At 35.0% G+C, this 20806-nt stretch overlaps 2 non-coding genes across 2 annotated transcripts; both read left to right on the top strand.

Moving 5' to 3' along the window:
- The first annotated feature begins 2503 nt into the window (after positions 1-2503).
- Positions 2504-2609, top strand: LOC121215007 (small nucleolar RNA R71). The gene has a single exon (XR_005910742.1). It is a non-coding gene; the product is annotated as a small nucleolar RNA R71 (small nucleolar RNA).
- A 13868-nt stretch (positions 2610-16477) lies between these two features.
- Positions 16478-16584, top strand: LOC121215093 (small nucleolar RNA R71). The gene has a single exon (XR_005910825.1). It is a non-coding gene; the product is annotated as a small nucleolar RNA R71 (small nucleolar RNA).
- The last annotated feature ends 4222 nt before the right edge of the window (positions 16585-20806 follow it).

The raw sequence follows: 20806 nt of genomic DNA, 5'->3' as shown, positions 1-20806 counted from the left end.
TCTAGGGGGCATGTCAAGCAATATCTAATAAAAAAATAAAAACTTAAACTTAGGAACCCTTAACCCCAAAGAAATCTTGAAGTCCTTGTCGTTTGTGTTAGTAACTGGTTCATTTGTGTGCTCCCTTCATTTGCTACACCAAAAGGTCCTGAATGATGAGAGATTTTTACTAGTTGCAAGAAAGAGTTTGGATTTAAGATTTTTAAGGTGTGAATAGTTTTGGGAGATTTGAGAAGATTAAGAGGTTAAAAAGGTGTTAAATGTGTTTATAAGGAGTATTAGGGTTAAGAATAGCCATTTTGGGTGTTTAAAGTTGGGTATGAAGGGTTAGCCTATCGGTTTACGCGAATGGGTCAAGTCAAGCCTACAAAAAAATTGTAGCAATGTCGCCACACAGGGGTTCGATCTCACGACATCTCTGGCAGCTTATCGTTATCATGACACAGGCTTTTTGAGTCGCGTCACATCTTGCAGTTTCCAAATTTGGGAAGAATATTCTCCATGTCACAACATAGGAGTGTGGTGTCATAATGTCGAGTTGGTTTCATCAATTCTTACATTTTGCACAAAATGTTACGACACGTGGTTGTCGTGTTACAACACCGAATCTGTGTCAACCTAATTTTCCATCCTTGAGGATGTCTCAGTCTTGAATAAACACCTAAAAGTTAACATCTAAACTCTATGGTTAGTTAAATACACAATAATTTACAACAGTTATGCACTTCAAATATTTCTAAATTTTACTGCCAGACTCATCCGATAGTATCATCAGGTCACCGATGGATGATTCTTCCATTCTATCAGTATTAGTCCATCATCCATCATCCATCATCCATCCTGCCATTCCACCTAGGCTCGTTTCTCTCTTTCCTTAAACCTGTTTGTTCTGTCTGCACGCATAAAAGGAAGTGTGTCCCTTGATCCAAGAACGTTATAAATAGTTACTTCTTACACTGTTCTCCTAACTTTTTTCGACTTTTTGCTTCACTAAATTGATGGTCGCATTTAAATATTTATATATCACCATTGATTTACATGGTTAATTCATTCTTTTCTAAATCAATGGTAGACTTAGAAGTAGCCAAAAAGGGTCTTCCTAACAAGGTCGGTATCTCCCCATCTTCTTCGAAATCAAGCACCACAAAATCTGCAAGGATAATGAAACTTCGTACTTTCACTAACACATCTTCCAATACCCCTTTCGGATGTACTGAAGACTTGTTAGCCAACTGTAATGTTACTTTAGTAGTTCGAAAATCCCCTAACCCGATTTTCTCAAAAATTGATAAAGGCATCAAATTAATACTAGCTCCTAAATCACATAGAGCTCTATTAAAATGAATACTCCCTATCTATATGGAAAGAGTAAAACTCCCCGAGTCTTTCAGTTTTTGAGGCACCTGGTTTGAAAGAGTCACACTATAAGAAGCACTTAAGTTCACTTGTCCGCCTTCCTTAATTTTCTTACGCATCGCCATCATTTCCTTTAAAAACTTGGCGTACTTGGGAACCTTCTCCATTAACTCAATTAAAGGTAGATTAACATTTAGTGTTTTAAATAAGTTTAAGAAACTTATGAATTTCTCCTCATCCCTCTTTTGTTTTTCTCGAAGGGAATAGGGTTTTGTGATTTCAGTATCTTTAGGCATTTCTTTTCCTTGTTCAGTCGATCTTTTATTTACCTCTCCTAGCCTTGGTTCTTCTTCAGCTTCCGGGGATTCCTTTTCAGGATCATCAGTATTCTCAATAACTACCTCCGGAGTAGGGTTTTCCACATTACTCAGTACTTTGCTCGATCGAAGTGCTATCGCCTTCACATGCTCATTACCTTCCCCTCACGGATTGTCTTTTATATTGCTAGGAATACCTTGAGTTTACTCAATGTTATTTTGGAGCTGGTACACTTAGACTGCACTTGTTTGACATCTGTCCTTATTGACTGTATCTCTCCCTCAATTCTATCCAGACATTAACCACATGCAGTATGGTCACTTGGGTTGGCCCTATCAAGGGGTTTCTCCAAATAAGAAGGTTAGTAATTAGTGGTTTTAGCTTGCTTTAAATTACTACCTGCTCATTGGTTCCCTCCCCATCTCAGATTCGAGTGATCTCTCCAATCAGGATTATATGTATTCAAAGAAGGGCTTTCACACCTATTCCTAATGTAATTTACATCATCGGTAGGATTGTTAATATAGTAGAAGAGCGATTTGTCTCCCTATGTATAGATAGTGCAGAAGCATATTTTATACGGTTGAGACAATCCACTCACTGTTGATATTTGTCATCCTCTTGGATAGCTTTTATCGTGGTGGGTTTCTAGCCATATGTGATTCGTTCAATTGGCCACTGAAAGGAGTTTAAGGCCATGTTTTCAATAATTTCATATGCATCATCGTGCGTTCTATTCATAAGGGCACCTCCTGCTGCTCCGTCTAATCTAGATCGTGCATTCGTGTCCAAACCATTAGAGAATACCTATAGTAGCATCCACTCAAGAAATCCGTGGTGTGGGCATTTTTGAATCAACATCTTCAAATGTTCCCATGCCTCATAAAAACTTTCTCCCTCCATCTATCTAAAGATAGTAAGATTTCATTTTAGCTGAAATGTTTTGCTAATCGGGAAGAACTCCCGTAAGAACTTTCCAGCGAGTTCATCCCATTTTCTAATAATGCTTGGTGCCTATGAGTCTAACCAAGAAAAGGCGTTATCAATCAAGGAGAATGGGAAAAGCCGAAGATGAATAGCGTCATCTGTGACCCTGTTATATTTAAAATTATCACAAATTTGGAGAAACTGTTTTAAATGTTTGATTAGGGTCTTCTGCCATAATGTCGTTAAACTGTAGATTATACTGAATCATCTGAGTCATCGTAGGTTTTATCTCAAAATTATTAGGTATAATTGACTATTTTCCTATACTTTCTTGAACCATGTCCAGACTTGGTAAGGAATAATCCCTTAAAGTTCTCTCATCCAGAGCCATTTGTACGTTAGCGAGAAGCTATTGTGCTAGCGGGTTTCCTAAGGCATTATTGTCAACGTCACCAAAAAGTGGATTTTCACGTGGTACATTACCTGCAACAGGTTGTGGTGGATCTTGCATCTGTTGCTGTTGCTGTTATTGTTTGCGATTTCTTAAGATTACTTTCTCTACCTCTGTGGCTGCTACAATAGGCGCACCTATACCGTGACTCATACACTAAATAAAGAATGAGAGGATCAGTAGGTAAAAAAAATAAAATCACATCTATTACCTAAAAATTTCCTACTTATTCTTTTTAAATGTAAAAATTAAAATCGAACCAGTGATGTTGCCTCCCCAGTAACAGCGCCAACAACCTGACCGCCTCCGGACGTACTAATGTCAAAAGTGTAAAGACTGTAATAAAATATAGAACGATAAGGTGCTATCTGGAAATATACAAGTCGAGTTGTAATATAATTTTGCAACATTGTAGGTGTACGAGGATCGTACCCAAAGAAGGTGATCGCTAGATCACTACTAACCTAAACACTAAAATATTTAATTTGTACTTTAAATAAATCACAGTATGAGACCATAAAAGAAAGAATTTTTAAGTTTTTTTGAATAATAAAATAACATAAAATAAAATAAATAAAATTCAAGAGATAGAAGAGTAGAGTAAATCAAATCTTGATTATGCGCGATTAGCTCGCTTCAGTAATCCCCATCAACTGTTGCTTTGGGTTCCTCATCAATCAACAGGTTGCTACCCGACTAGGATCTTTCGATCTTTTACTAACATAACGATTCAACAAGAACTACTTATCTTCTGACCTCACAATCCAGACTGGCTTGGGGCGAAGATGTTCACGAATGGGCAATACAAATTTTAGGTTAATTCCCACCTTAATGACTTCCCAGGGTTATCAGGTCCAGGGTTTTTTTAACGTTCTTCATTTCCTAAACAGCTAATCTGTTGAGTAACCCTATAAAACAATCAATAGATCATACGTTCACTAGCTAATCCCCTACAAAGGAATTAGTTCATCACGGTTTCGTAGACAATATGAAATTGATATAACGAGAAAGCATGATAATTAAATCGACAAGATAAAGTAAATGAAATGGCCTGATTTTATTGAAATTAAGCACGACTCAACAGAGTTTGAATGCTTCCACAATTTAAAAATCTTGAAATCATTAAAAACAAATAAAAGAAACCTACAACCTAAGATTGAAACTAAACTAAACTAAATTTTACAGGGAGAATTTTGGATAAAGGATTCATGTCTATCACATGTGCCAAAGGAGCCAATTTATATCTTTTAGGTGGTCGTCGTCCTTAACCCTAAGGTTAGCTAACATCCTTGAACTTTAGGTTCGATTGTGCAGAAAAAAATTCCCCTTGTTCGTATTTAATTTCTGTCACAGTGTCGTTATCGCAACACACCAATACTTGTGTCGCAACAGAGGTGACAGTAAACTCCTTCTTGAGATGTCTCTAGGGATACGTCGCGACACCCTTAGTCTATGTCATGACGTCAAAGGCAGACTTGAGTTTTCTCCATTCTGTTCCCTATGTTGCAACATCGAGTCATTCGTGTTGCAACACAGCGACTAGTATTCATCTAATACGCCTTTGAATGATCTCCTGCACATTCACAAAGTGCGTTGGCTCACCCTTCGGCTTTATTTGACCTCTAAGGTCAATAAAAGACTCAATTTGCACATTTTATTGAATTTAAATAAAACTAAGAAAACTTAACTAAAACATAATGAAAATGCTTGTATTCAAGCTCCTTACATGCCAAAACTAGTTTAATCTACTACACCGAATTACATCTTGATTTTCAGCTAGGATTGTTAATATTTTGTAAAGTCAATTAATCTGGTTCAGTGCTTAAGTGTTGTGCTTGTTTGTGAGAGGTTTTGAGTTTGAATCATTTTCTTATATTTTTGTTATTTTTTTTTGCCAAGGCCCTGACTTTGGGATATTAGAGTTATATTTTTTTTCAATTACTGTAACATCCTTAACTCGTATCCATCGTCGAAATAGGGTTATGGATCATTACCAAAAACTTTTAACTTAAAACATTCGATTACAATTATTTATAAAACACATTATATTTCATTCAAACACTTGCATAACGTCCCTTTCTGAGCCTTCAAGGCCTTAAAAACACATTAGAAACAATTTGGGATAGAATAAAAAACATTTAGAACTTCATGGAAACAGATAGAAAAATTCATCCTACAGGGGTCACACGGCAGTGTGGCTAAGCTGTGTGACTCACGCGGCTGAGACCCACGCCCATGTCTCAGGCTGTGTGGGCATTCAAAGTAAGGACACACGGTCGTGTCTCAACCCGTCTATGTGCCCATGTGCCAGGCCGTGTAACTCTGGAAACGAAACCTTTAAAAAACTACAGAGGACACTCGACCGTGTTACGTGGCCATGTGTCACACACGACTAAGACACACGCCCGTGTCTCAGGTCGTATGGACAAGGAATAGGCCAAATTCAAGCCATTTCTTTAAGCCAATTCAAGCACACCCTTACCAGTCATTTGCACCTATATTCAAGCATTCAAATTGTACCTAACACATGCATATTCAAGCTATATCACCATAGTATTTAATCATACAACCAATATGCCCAAAAGGCACCTCAATCACAACAATCAAACATGATTATACATTTGCTAAGTTTAACCACAAATCAACTAACCTTTATAACTAATTTTATGCCAATATTATCCACAATGTTCACATACCAATATCATACTCAAAAATCACAATTTGACTATTCAACACCTATACATGTGTCTATTTAATCATTTTTTGATTAACTTTTTTCTATATCAAACATATAAAAATGACCTTACCATCGACACTACTTCTCACATGCATCACAACCATTTAAACATCAAAGTGCCAAAAGCACACCAATCATCAAGGCATCAAATACCTTAAGTTTCACAAATTCAAAGCAACATTACATGTTGATATCATTAACTAAACATTAGACATATGTCCACCTATACATGCCATTATAACCCCGACCAAATCATCAAAATCTACCAATAAAATCAATGGAGAGTGTGATAGATCTCCGACTAGCTTCCAACCCGATTGAGCTTATGATAATCTGTAAGGTAAAGGAAAATAACTATGTAAGCAATGTATGCTTAATAAGCTCGTATAAACTTTAACAATAAAATTTCATTTCGATAAGAAACTTATTAGAATATACATAACCTTATGCCAATGCCAAAATTCATAAATCTATATGATCATTAACTCACAAATGAGTAAATTCATTAATATCACATATACTTTTAATTCATAGCATGAATGGATTTTATGGGACATAATGTATAACCATCAACCTTTCTGTAAGATTATACACCTTTCAATTTTGTTCCTTCCATTATTTTCCCAATGCTTATCATAAGCCTAAACGACATTATCAATTCCTGACTTAGTGTATTTATCCATGTTATAAGTATTTTTATTCATAGTATACGTAAAATTTCTCACATATAAATACATCATAATACATTCCTATTACGTACTTACCATTTCATTCTTTTTTATTACCCGGTTCATATGTATAATTACAAGCATAATCATAAACATCAATCATATCCACAAGCTTGGCATAAGCCTAAACACATCGACAACACATGTCAGTTCATTTAAACATGATTCATATGAATCTGACATGGATAACCATTATACTAGAGCATGATTCAATTTGATTTATCATCCATCTCATAACATATCATGTTTTCCATGTATCACCATTTCAATGAGTTTCATGCATACATATCTTAGTTCATATTGAACACTTACCATTTCATTTTCATAACACATAAGACATAAACATAGCATTAACCATAGTCACAAGTTAGTGATTAAACACATAATTTAGAAAAAAAATCACCACATGATAAAATAACTTTCATGAATATAGCATATAAGCATTCATACTTTTCATGAACATGGCTATACATACTTTAATCATCAACAACTCATACCTTTCCATAATTTCATGACATTGCCAATTGAAACACTTACCGTTCCTTCCCTTTGTATGCCCGTTGAACCACTGAGAATAATATCGAATACACGAGAATCTCACACATTGTGTGCTAACATATGGGTGAAACCATTTATTTCCTTTTCTTTTACATAGATGCTTTCTCTTGAGCAATAAATGGGTCTTCTCACACAAGCTGTCGGTCGAAACGTAGCTACACGGTGCCGCTCACACAAGCTGTCAAGTATCCGCAACACATGTCGAAACTTAGTCACCGGTAGAACGTTGAGGACCAGCACCCGAAACATGGTAACCCTAATGAGATGTCATTTGTATCCTATATATTCTAAAGATTCAAATGGGGCTCGATAGTCATCGTACGTTGTTGAATTTTCGTTATTTCTTTACTCGATAAATTGTATAATTAACATATATATAATGATTAATTTTAAATAAAATTATATAATAACATTCAATTTAATCAAAATTATACATAGTATAGTTCATACGAACTTACCTGACTAAATTGTAAAAATGTCAAAGTACATGGGCATTTTTGTAATTTTTTACTCTCCTTAATTTTCCACCCGATCTTGATCTAACTTAATAATTTCATTCAATCTATTCATTTATAAATTAGAAAATTTTATTTAACGCAATTTAGTCATTTTTAATATTTTTACAAAATTACCCCTAAAGTTTTACGTTTATTCAATTTAGTCCCTAAGCCTAAAACATACAGATTAACCATTTTTACTGAGCCTAGATGGATACTTATGGCATCCAATATAGCCCGTTATTACAACAATTACACATCAAATCCCTGTATTTTTACTATTTCAACAATTTAGTCCTCATTTGATAAATTCATCAAAAATCACTTAATAAAATACTTTTAAATAACAACTAATATCTCAAATTCATCAATTAACATATAAAATCACAAGGCTCATCAATTAAAAAATTCAAAATCTTTCAAAGTTTCAAAATCGAAGGTACCAATTAGCTAGACCTAATTACAATGATATCAAAGACATAAAAATTACAAGAAACGGATAGCTTAGGGGCTTACATCCAAGAAACCATTGTTAGTCAAAAGTTGAAGCTTATCAAATGGAGTTTCTTCATTCTCTTTTCGGTGAATAACAAGGTAAGATGAAACTTTTCTTTTTCTTTTCTTTCCTTTTACTTTTCTTTTATTAATTTAATACGTTAAAACTTAATTAATAAAATAATTCAAATAATAACTTAATAATCAACCACATTGCCGCCCACTCTCACCAATTATGGTTAATTTTCCATACCAAGCCACCCATTTATATTCATTATTCAATTAACACCTTTAAACTAATAGCGATTGATTTTTTTCAACTTTTACGATTTAGTCATTTTCGCTTAATTAACTATCATAACATTAAAATTTTTCAACAAAAATTTAATACCACCTTAATGACACTCCGTAAATATTTATAAAAATATCTACGACTCGGTTTATAGAAATGAGGTCCTGATACCTCATTTTCTAAAACCACATGACCTTAGGGTCATACCACTTGAACTCAATAAATCGCTTATATAATATAAATTATCAATACAAAAAAATTTTAAAATCACATTAGACTCATAAATGGTATGATTATTTCAAGAACAATACCTAAAGTTACCTTGTCTTAAGAAATATATGTCTATAGGCCTTTAGCACGGTACCCTGTAATGTTCTTTTTCTTTCCGTATCAACGCCACTATATGTCTAGAGTTTGCTACAAGTATTTGGTCAAATAATTGCTCATATCATTCAATTTCAATCTCATTAAACTAACCTTTTCAGAATTAGATTAATTTAATGAACATTATGTACATTCATCTATGTCTAGAGTTTGCAAACATGTAATTTTGTATAACAAAAACAACCATTGATGAAATAGTGTATTAAAGTAAATCTACGCTTTAGTCATTACAAAAATAGAGTTTCATCAAGTAACCCAACCCTATGAGATTTAGTTCATGGGCTGGCAATTACAATTCAAATCCAAAGTATCATTAAACATCATTTTCATCAAAGCAATTCATGAAGAGTAATCAAGAAATAACGGAAAAAATTCGGGAAGATAGCAGCGATCTAGTGTCTTATGGTGGCTGAGAGGGACTATCTTCGTCTTAATCTTTCCGTCTCTACTCAGCCGCTACCCTCTTTTTCTCTTTTGTTTTTTTCTCCTTTAGGGCTTTCTCGTTTGGCTTTTAAAATTGTTTTCCCTAGGGTAAATCCAACAACCCATGATTTTCTTCCCTCTTTTTCAGGTAGATATATCTAGTACAAGTTCAACTAAGCCTAAGACTGGTACGCTTTGAGTGATGATTGGACATCTTCTCGACATTGCCACGGAATTCACGATGACAAACTGTCCAACCTTTACCTCAGCAAATCTTCCTAATTATCTGATTAGCACAATGCTGAAATAGGAAGGGTTCATCCCAATAATAATGTTTGGCATCATGAAGGAATTTCTGCCTTCATTAGCTGTTGATATCAGGTGGCATCAAACCACTTACTAAAAAATTCACTATATCAACATGCCAAGGTAATGCCATGGCAACTAATAGCTGCTCATCTGGAATGTCTTCTTTAATAAGTTTGTCATTGTCATCTTCATTACCAGATTCTAACCTTGACAAGTTATCAGCCACTTAATTTTCAGTCCCCTTTCGAACTCTAATTTCCAAGTCGAACTCCTGCAACAAGAGTATTCACCTAATACCTAATAACAAAGTGATCCGTGTAGACTATGACCTTGGTACCAACTAGGTAAGAGCAGAACTTATTGAATGCGAACACCACATTCAAAAACTCCGTTTCCGTGGTGGTATAGTTAAGCTATACATCCATCAAGGTTAAGTTCACATAATATATTTCACGTAGTACTTTGTCTTTCCTATGCCCCAACACTGCTCCCACAGCATAATCGTTGGCGTCATACATGAGTTCAAAAGACTGTGTCCATTCTAGAGATATTACAATTGGTGTTGCTACCAGTCGTTTCTTCAATTCCTCGAAAGCTACCAACCAATTTTCATCAAAATTGAAAGGTCTATTTTTTTCCAGCAAGGTGCACAAGGGTTTAGATATCTTTAAGAAATCCTTAATGAATCTTCTATAAAAACCTGCATGACCCACAAACCTTCTAATACCCTTGACACTGGTGGGAGGTGGCAATTTTTCTATTACCTTAATTTTTGCTCTGTCCACTTCAATCCCTTGCAATGATATCTTATACCCCAGAATAATTCCTTCACGAACCATGAAGTGGCATTTTTCCCAGTTGAAAATAAGATTTGTTTATTCACAATGGAACAAAACCAATTCCATATTTTGAAAGAAATCCTCGAAACCATTGCCAAAAACAAAGAAATCGTTTATAAAGACTTAAAGGAAGTTTTCCACCATGTCTGAGAATATGACCATCATACAACGCTGAAAGGTTGTCGAGGCATTACATAACCCGAATGGCATCTGTCTAAATGTAAAAGTTCCATATAGACACGTGAAAGTGGTCTTCTCTTGGTCATTAGGAGCTATGAAAATCTGATTATACCCTGAATAACAATCCAAAATATAGTAGAAAGCTTTCTCAGCGAATCTATTTAACATTTGATCAATAAATGGTAAAGGAAAATGGTCATTCTTAATTGCCTTGTTAAGCTTGCGATAGTCCATGCATACTCTCCATCCCGTGCCAGTGCGATACAAATGAGCTCATTATTATCAGTAATCACTATTGTAACACCTCTTTCCTTTGGAACATAGTGTATAGGACTCGATCATGAGCTGTCTGAAATCGGGTAAATAATGCCAGCATCAAGCCACTTGATAATTTGTTCCTTGACAACTTATTTCATGATCTGATTCAGTCTTCTCTACTGTTCATTAGAATTGCTATGGCAATCCTCCAACTAAATTTTATGCATGAAGAGAGCAGGGCTAATTCCCTTTATATCAGTGATAGTCTATCTTAATGCCTTCTTAGGTCACCTAAGGACTGCTTACTATTTGACATCTTACTCGGGTGTCAAATCCGTAGAAATTACTTCTGGTAAGGTGTTGTTGTCTCCCAAATATGCATATTTTAAATGTTTCGGCAAAGGTTTCAACTCCAGTATGGGAGGTTCCTCTATAAAAGGTTTAGGCGGATTAAAAGACCGATCTGATAAATTTAAGGATTTGAACTTCTTCCCTGGTCTATCCACAAACTACTTGGCCTCCATAAGTTCACCAATGTCCTCAAAAATTATTGTGTCACTCTGCTCAAGTGAGCCTTTATCACTACCAGAATTACTGTGGCAAAATTTTGCAAACTCTTCCTCTACTATTGTTGCTATCAACCTAATGGCATGGCATTCTTCATTCTCATCAGCATATTTTAAGGCATCCAATACATTGAAAGTAATATGTTGATCATTTACACTCATGATCAGTTTGTCTTTCTGCACATCAATTAAAGTATTGCCAGTAGCAAGAAAATGTCTTCCAAGAATAATTGGCACATCCTGGTCAACTTCACATCCTAAAATAAGAAAATCTACAGGAAAAATAAATTTATCTACTCTTACCAGCACATCTTTAATTTTACCTTCCGAATGTGCATAGGATCGATTAGCCAGTTGAAAAGTAACCGTAGTAGGTTTTGCTTTCCCAATTCCAACTTCCTTAAAATAGACATAGGTATTAGATTTACACTCACTCCTAAATCACATATTGCCTTGCCAACAAAATAATTTCCAATTGAACATGAGATAGTGAAACTCCTTGGATCCTTCAACTTTGGAGGTAATTTATTCATCAACATTGCTATGCACCCTTCAGTGACACCAAAAATCTCAAATTCTCCCAATTTGTGCTTCTTTGATAATATATCTTTCTTGAATTTCACATAATTAGGCATATGCTCCAAAGCTTCTACTAGTGATATGTTAATGTGGAGTTGCTTCAGAACATCCAAAAATCTTTTGAACTTAATATCCTGTTTAGAATTATGGAATCGCTAAGGAAAAGGTACAGGTGGTCGTCCTTCAGGTTGTTGATACTATTTTGCTATGGCATTTTTGTTTAGCAACAAGATATGATTCTACTACAACATTCTTCTATTTACCCTTTTTAGTTGCAGTATGCTTTTCTGTTGATTCTAAATTCTTTCCATGGTAGAGTATGGAGTTGTCCTCTTCTACAGTGGTGTCTTAAACACCATCATCCAACTGTGTCCCACTTCTGAGAGTGATGGCCTTCCACGGTTCATTCCCTTGTGTTCTCAAATTATCGGTATCACTTGGTAATGCTCCTTGTGGCCTCAAATTTAAAGCATTCGCTATCTGCCCCACTTGATTCTAAAGAGCTCTAAAGGACTCAGCCTAGCTCTAAATTACAGCATCATTTTTGGCCATATATTCATTCAGCAAGGCTTCAATGGAGGTAGCAGATGATGTTTGACCCTGTTGAACATTTTCCCTTGGCATAGGATGATTATAACCAGGTGATGCACTATTAGCATTCTATCTTCCAACATTGTTTAAATTCCCCGCACCAGATTATTCCAACTAAATTTTGAATGTTGCTTCCACCCTGGATTGTAGGTGTTGGAATAAGGGTTATTATTTCAGTTAAAATTGCCCATGTAATATACAGTTGCTAGGTTTGATGGGCATTCATCAAACACATGGTCTTCACCATAATAAACACAAGATAGTTTGGCTGATTTCATCTCCTAGAGTGGAGTGGGCCTCTTGTAACACCCCGAACCCGAAACCGACACCGGAGTCGAACACGAGGTGTTAACTGACTTTAACCCCTTACAAAATTTATTTTCCAGACACTGCCCAATCTGTGTACTAGTCGTTTTAAAAAAATCATATCTTGAGTTTCGTAACTCGAAAATCAGTTTCGTAATTTTTCCCAGAAACTAGACTCATGTGCCCATCTATGTATTTTTTTCTAGAATTTTTGGTCGGGCCAATTAGTACAGTTTATTAGTCAAAGTCTCCCAAGTTGCAGGGGTCGACTACACTGACCTTTGCCCATTACGACTTGGATATCTCCCTGCACGGGGCTTCAATACTGATGCTGTTTGTTTCTATGAAAACTAGACTCAGAGAGGAATCTTTACATATATGGTACGACCCCTAATTATCTCTGGTTAATTTTTAATGAATTTCCAAAGTCGGAGCAGGGAATCCAGAAACCGTTCTGGCCCTGTCCCACAATAATCTGATTATCTCTTAATATACTGCCCATATGATCTTTTCGTTACTTCCTCATGAAAGCAGACTCATCGAGCTTCGATTACATAATTTATTCATCAATTAATTCCACTCCTACTATTTTTAGTGATTTTTCAATCTCATGACACTGCTGCTGCCAGCATCTGTTACGAAAGTAACTAGGTCCATCTCATGCCTACCCTTGATCCAACTCAATCGAACATTCGTGCCATTTTCGCATGGCTTAAAGTTTACATGCCAAAATTCAAACACAACGTAATAGCTTATACATGCCAAAATGTTCTTCTAAGCCAACTAAGAAGAAAGTACCAAAACTTGCTATCCGGTGTGATGACTTCGATGACGGCCTGACCCCGCAAAAAAAGATGAGTCCAAGCAACCTATAATGGGTGACAAGGAAACACCGAGTGAGTTTATAACTCAGTAAGTCATAAGCAATGCACTACCATCCATCAATAACATTATCACAAGAGGAAACAAAATGGAACGAGACAATTTACTCCATCCATACCGAACCATACCATAGTTCCTCCAACCTATCGATTCAATTTCATATCAATTCATGCATTCACAATCCATATACTCATCAATAGGACATTGAAGCATTTTCATAAATCAATTTATTTTCGTTACAATCAAACAACTAAACGGCCTTTCACCCATCCTACGATAAATTTTATGTACGTGACTTCAAGTATAGTTGTCACATAGGTTCAACTTACCGAGCTCAACACCAAGTATAAGCATAGCACCTATTAGCCATGTACTCAAGACACTTACCCGATCCGCTGTCCGCGATCGACTCAATAGTGTCGCACACATAGTGTCCATAATGATTCACGAATGTATATTGAGCCCGCACACTCAGTGCTATATAATCAACTCGCACACTTAGTGCTACGTAATCAAATCGCACACTTAGTGCTACATAGTCAAACTCACACACTTAGTGCCGCATGGTCAATTCGCACACTTAGTGCATCATATTCATTTCGCACACTTAGTGCAACATAGTCAAATCGCACACTTAGTGCTGTACAATTTAATCCCGCACACTTAGCGCCAATCTCATGGTCATAAATGGTTATCCCGCACGTTTAGTGCCGAGATCAACAACTCAGTACATCTTACCTCTTTTCTTTCATTCAACAATTTCATCATCACATACGTACATGCATATATATATATATGTATATTTATTCATTCCATTCAGCATCAATACATAAACATTATGACCATTGAAATAATACCAACTACATGCTTAATGACTTACCTCGTGTTGGGTAAGACGGTTCCAACTCGGCTACTCGATGACTTTTTCTTTGCCTTTGCTCGATTCACCTCCTTTAACTCCTTGAGCTAAATCAAACAAATTTAACTCATTAAAGTCTCATTTTGCTAGCTTATGGCCGAATATGACAAGGAGTTTGATGGGTCATATGGCCACCTTTTAGCTCAAGTACACAATGGTCATATGCATTTTTAATCACATCAAATGATTCAATACAATTCACTCGAACATCAAAAGAGAACCTCAAGGTACTTAGTCCATATACACATTAGACATTAGAGTCACATATGTACGAATTCACGAATCGAGTTCGACATATTAGCTAATTTTCCCTTTAGCCGAACCTTCTAAGTCAAGATAAAGCCATCAACATGCTTACCTTTGGCCGAACATACACATCAACTTAGGTGCTCATTTATGTGGCCGAACACACACATGTCTATGTTAAGGCCGATTGCAACACTCAATACATCCTACAAGTATGGACACTTGCATTGACTAAACACCATTTCTATTATTTTTACTCCAAAGCCGAATGCCTCTCAAGCCCTAAGCTCATGATCCTTTCATCATTAAGCAAGTGTTATAGCACAACTAACATCCATTTTCAATTTGAACACCAACATAAAAATATTAAACATGAAAATCCATAGCCGAAACCTATACATGACATTACTCATTCCACCCATCGAAACAATATTTGTTCAAGACATCAAGCATTTTTATTTGGGTATTACATATATGAGCATTTAGAATTTATATTTTTAGCAAGATCAATTTCTTTCCTCAACACATTCTTCATCAAAACTTAAAGGAAGTAATCAAATTTCCTTCTTTAATAGCCATAGCCGAATGCTCCATCCATCCATCAAAGTTAAAAATTTTGCATGGTCTAAGTAAGAACCATGATAATTAACCTAAAACAAGCTAAAATTTCACAACTTTAACACAATATACTAACCTTATTAAGCATTCAAATGGCCGAAAGTCCTTTGCCCCTATTCCTTCCTTCACATTCGGCTTAGAAGAAACAAAGATGAACACTTAGTTTTCTTCACCCATTTCCCCCCCTTCTCAAGCTTCAAGTGACCGAATGTTTGCCCCAATTCTTTCTTTCAATCCGGCCAAGAAGACAAAGATGATGCTTTGTCTTCATTACTTTTCTTTTTATTCTTTCTTTAATCTATTTCCTTTCTTTTGCATAAATAATGGTCATTTAATTAAGATTTAATACATATTATATATATATGACCATCATGGCCGGCCACCACTTAAAATAAAAGGGGTATTTGACATGCAAGTACAACTATTTGCAACATGCATAAATGGGCCACCTTACATTAGCCTAGCACATTTCTAAATTTTCTCACATAAGTCCTATTTAATAAAATTTCACTTACAATTTACAAAATTCAACCATGAAATTTTAACACATGCATATATACATATTCTAGACAATAAATATCACATTCAAACATTTCGGTGACTCGGTTTAGCAGTCCCGAAACCACTTCCCGACTAGGGTCAATTTTGGGCTGTCACACCTCTTCATTGTTTTGATCATATTAGCTAAAGAAGATACATGGGCTGTCAACGAACTGATTGCATCAAGCTCCATAGTACCTACAGCTTTCTTACCCATTCCAACTCTCGTGGTAGGATATTGATAATCATTTTTGGTAATCTTTTCCAAAATCCCCTATGCTTCATTATAAGATTTATCCAACAGGGTACCATTGGTAGAAGCATCAACTATTATCCTCGTATCATTGGTAAAAGCATCAACTACTATCCTCGTATGTGCATTCAACCCATTATAAAACATCTCCATCTGTGTCCAGTGCTAGAACCCATATGTGCATTCAACCCATTATAAAACATCTCCATCTGCGTCCAGTGCTGGAATTCATACATTGGATCTTTTCGAAGTTATTCTTTAAATCGTTCCCAAGCTTCATATAGTGTTTCATCCTTCGATTGTAGAAAAGATGTGATGTCATTTCTAAGCTTCGCATTCATATTTAGTGGATTATACCGTAGCAAAAAAAACTCTGGCACAAGTCATTCCATGATGCCATTGTTCCCAACGTTAAAGCATTCATCCACGCTCTTGGATAATCTTTCAAATAGTATGGGAACAATTTAAGTCGCTAAGCGTCTTTAGGAACACCCCATTGTCTAAATGAGTCACAGACCTCTAGAAAAAGTTTTAAATGCAGTCTTGGATCTTCAATAGGTAATCCACCAAACTGTCCTAGTTTTTGCAACATCTGAAACTTTACCGATTTTAGCTTGAATTACTAAGCTTGTATGTGTGGTCTGACTATACTTGGATTCAAATCATCCAAAATTGGAACAACATGTTCTAGAATTGGCCTATCTCGATCATCTATCACACGATGAATAGGAGGATTAACATCCTTACCAATAGGATCATCACTGAGACCATGATCACTCAGACCAGGATCATTCCCTTCCCTAGCCATATTACGTAATTCTTTTCTCCTCCTTCACAAAGTTCTTTCACTCTCTGGGTCAAAAGGACACTCTTCGTTAATAGGAATGCCTCTTCTCATACGCTGATGGTAACCCTATAGAAATTAAATACAACTAAGTTAGCTAAAACTAAGAAAACAAAAGAAAATAACAAAACCAAATTTCACCAATTTCTTGATCCCCAGCAATGGCGCCAAAAACTTGTGTGTGAAATGATGTGAAAATTATGCAAGTATACACGTTGAATCAAGTAATAAAGTGATAAGTGAGATCGTCTCCACAATGATTGATTAGGTATAAAATGGCTGAGTTATTATAATGAGTATGACTAATGTTATCCCAAAAATAATTATATGAATGCAGTGGTAATTTAAAGGAATAATGATGTGTGCAATATATCTAACTGATAAATAACGGAAAATGATATGACAAGACAAGAGTAAGAATGCAATGGTAAATTCAAGAATAATTATGTGAATAATATGCAAAATGAACAACAACTAAAAATGCTATCGCAAAGATACAACGACAAAGGATAGAGGGTCTACGATGTTGATTTGAAAGGTCGGGATTACTAAGAATCTGCCCTTACTGACAGTAATACCTCAACAAAACCATACTCAATCTACTGCTCAAAAGAGTTCTTAAATGGTATGCTTCTTTTGAGAACAAGACCTCAAGTTACCTTGCCTTAAATGATACATGTCTATAGGCCTTTAACATGGTACCCGGCACTATTTCGTTTTCTTTCCATATCAACTCTGCTCCATGCCAAGAGTTTGTTACAAGTATTCGATCGAACACTTACTCATATCATTCAATTTCAATCTCATTAACCTAACCTTATCAGAATTAAATTAATTTAATGAACATGATGTACATCCATCTATGTCTAGACTTTGCAAACTTGCAATTTTGTAAAAAAAAAAACCATTGAATGAAATGGTGTATTAAAGCATATCTACGCTTCAATCATTAAAGAAAATAAGAGTTTCATCAAGTAATCTCAACCCTACTAGATTTAGCTCATAGGTTGGCAATTAAAACTCAAATCCAAAGTATCATTCAACATCATTTTCATCAAAGCAATTCACGAAGAGTAATCAAGAAATAATGGAAGAACTTTGGGAAGATAGCTTCCATTTATCCAACCCAAACTCTAGTGATGTAGTGTCCTATAGTGGCTGAGAGGGACTACATTTATCTGCCTCTTCTCATTTACTCAACCGCTACCCTCTATTTCACATTTGTTTTTCTGCCCCTTTTAGGGTTTCCTCGTTTGGCTTTTATAATCATTTTCCCTAGGGTAAATCCAACAGCCCATGATTTTTTCCCCCTTTTTCAAGTAGATATATCTGGTACAAGTTCAACTAGGCCTCAGACCGATACGCTTTGAATGCTGACTGGACATCTTCCCAGTATTTTCACGGCATTCGAGTTTACAAACTATCCAGCCCTTTGACCCGAAAAACCTTCACATTTTTACTTCTTATTCCTCACCAGCACCTGCCAATCCAGCACCACACACAACCCTTCCACAAGCAATTTAAAAATAACTAAAATTTAAATACAGTCCAACCTCCTAATGTAATGCTAAAACAAGAAAAATTCTAATGGAATGTCCTAAAATGCAACTAAATGTAACTAAGTACAAGCAATTAGCTAGATCTAAAGGCATAAAATATAACCCTATTCAAGAGTTATCAGTAAGCAAATCAACCTAGTGTAATTTTTATGTTTTTTAGAGGTCCAGCTAACTTATATCTCCTTTTTCAAAACTATTAAAGATTTTAAAACTTTTCATTGAAGAATTTTAGATTTTTTTATAGAAAATGGCAGATTTGGAAGCTATGAAATGTTTAAGAATTATTTGATCAAGTAAATTTTGTTAATTTTGCATTTAGGGACTAAATTATAAATACGTCAAAACTGACATTAAATTTATGTAAATTATTTTTTTATGGCTTTAGAAAGATATAATTGAAATTGGAATAAAAATAAAGCTCAATTTTGAAAGTTATACTTGTTTCAGTTTTAAGGACTAAATTGAATAAAATATAAATATTCAGGGAAATTATGTAAATAAAATTAAAAGATTATAACCATGAATTTGAGTGTTATTGTGAGATTGGTCTTGATATTTTGAATCTTAACTATTATATATGTAACACCCAGCTTTGGCTGGTCCTATATGCGGGCGAGTAGTATGAGAGTAATCTATGAGACACAAATTACTCGCTCAATTGTTGTTTTGGTGTATAGATCGGGCACATATCAGACATTAGAATATTATGAAGGATTGTTCTCAAAATGTAATAAGTTGTACAGGAGAAAAGATTGGTAAGAGTTTTGAGAACATTAGAAGTTTGGGGTATTCGCCAAAGGCATTGCACGCCCAATTCATTGAGTTACCATGCTAGTTCGTAGTATATGATCTGGTTAGAAGCTAATTAGACAGATCAACCAGAATTATAAAAAAAATATTGGGTTTTCATATTTGCAAACCAATTGTAAAGGTAGCTTAGAAAGTTGCGACACCTGTCAGATTCCAATAATGACTTAGGTTTTATATATAGATATTCATGTTAGAAAAATCAGAAATATTTCTTCTTCCTTCTTTAAGAAGTATTGATATTTGAATCTTAAAGAACCTGCAGCATTTATTTATCCTTGAAATAAGAAATATAGATCTGGATATTTACTAGTGATTACTCCATGTTAAGGTAAGATTTATGACACTACATTTTATGTTGTGATAGAGTAAGTCTGTTAGATCTGATAGATTTGATAGATAGGTAAGATAAATATATAATGCCTTGCTTGGGGATTTCCAATGCTAGAAATTGATGCGATCCCCACCGCATCATGTTACGACACAACTCAATGCCACCAAGATTGGCCCAAACTCGAGGGGCCCAAGTGCAAAATGAAGCTTTTAATTTCAGTTTGTCAATTTGGCTACTGGAAAATAAGGACTTTGATTCATTAATTTTTAGTTATTTTAGTCATTTCAGTTTGTGTTTTTAATTATGTCATAGTTTGCACATCATTAATATGTGTTCTGCATTTAATAAAGTCATGCATTATGTAACTTTCATGTTAGTTAAGTTTACATTTCAAACCATGTATTTAAGCATCTTAGTTTAATAAATGAGTTGCTGGACATTTATTCAACTCACCTTAGCTTAATTAATAAGTGTTTTTGTTGAACTTTATTTAATAAGTGTTGCTCTTAATTAATCTACTTACTAGGATTATTTATTGATGCATGAGTTTAAGTTTATTTATTTATTCTTCTTTAATTAATTAGTTGCTGGAATAGTTAATGCATATGTTTAGTTTATTTACCTCAGTTAAGTACTTATTCTTGATATGTTTAATTAGTGTTTAATATGCTTAATGAGTTATTTTAATGTGTTTATTGCAGGAGTTTTTTTAGCTCTCAACCGTTGCATTTCAAAGCTGTTACAACTTAATTGAAGTGACATTTCAAGTGCTATTTGAATACAAAAGAAGGAGCTGTTACAAAAGGGGTTTAATACATCATTTAAGGAATTTTTAAAGAGCATTATATACTCTTTGAATTTTGGCAGCAACCCTTTTCAACTACCAGCTGTTTTTGTTCTTTCAAAAGAATAAATTAAGCATTCAAATCATCATTAAGGAGCTGATGTCTATTCGGCTAGCCAAGGGACAATTCAAGAGTCATTTTTCAAGCCTTCATGGACATTCATTC

This window comes from Gossypium hirsutum, chromosome D02, assembly GCF_007990345.1.
Source record: "Gossypium hirsutum isolate 1008001.06 chromosome D02, Gossypium_hirsutum_v2.1, whole genome shotgun sequence".
Lineage (NCBI taxonomy): Eukaryota > Viridiplantae > Streptophyta > Magnoliopsida > Malvales > Malvaceae > Gossypium > Gossypium hirsutum.
The sequence above is the reverse complement of the archived record's forward strand: the minus strand, read 5'-3'. Positions and strand labels throughout refer to the sequence as shown.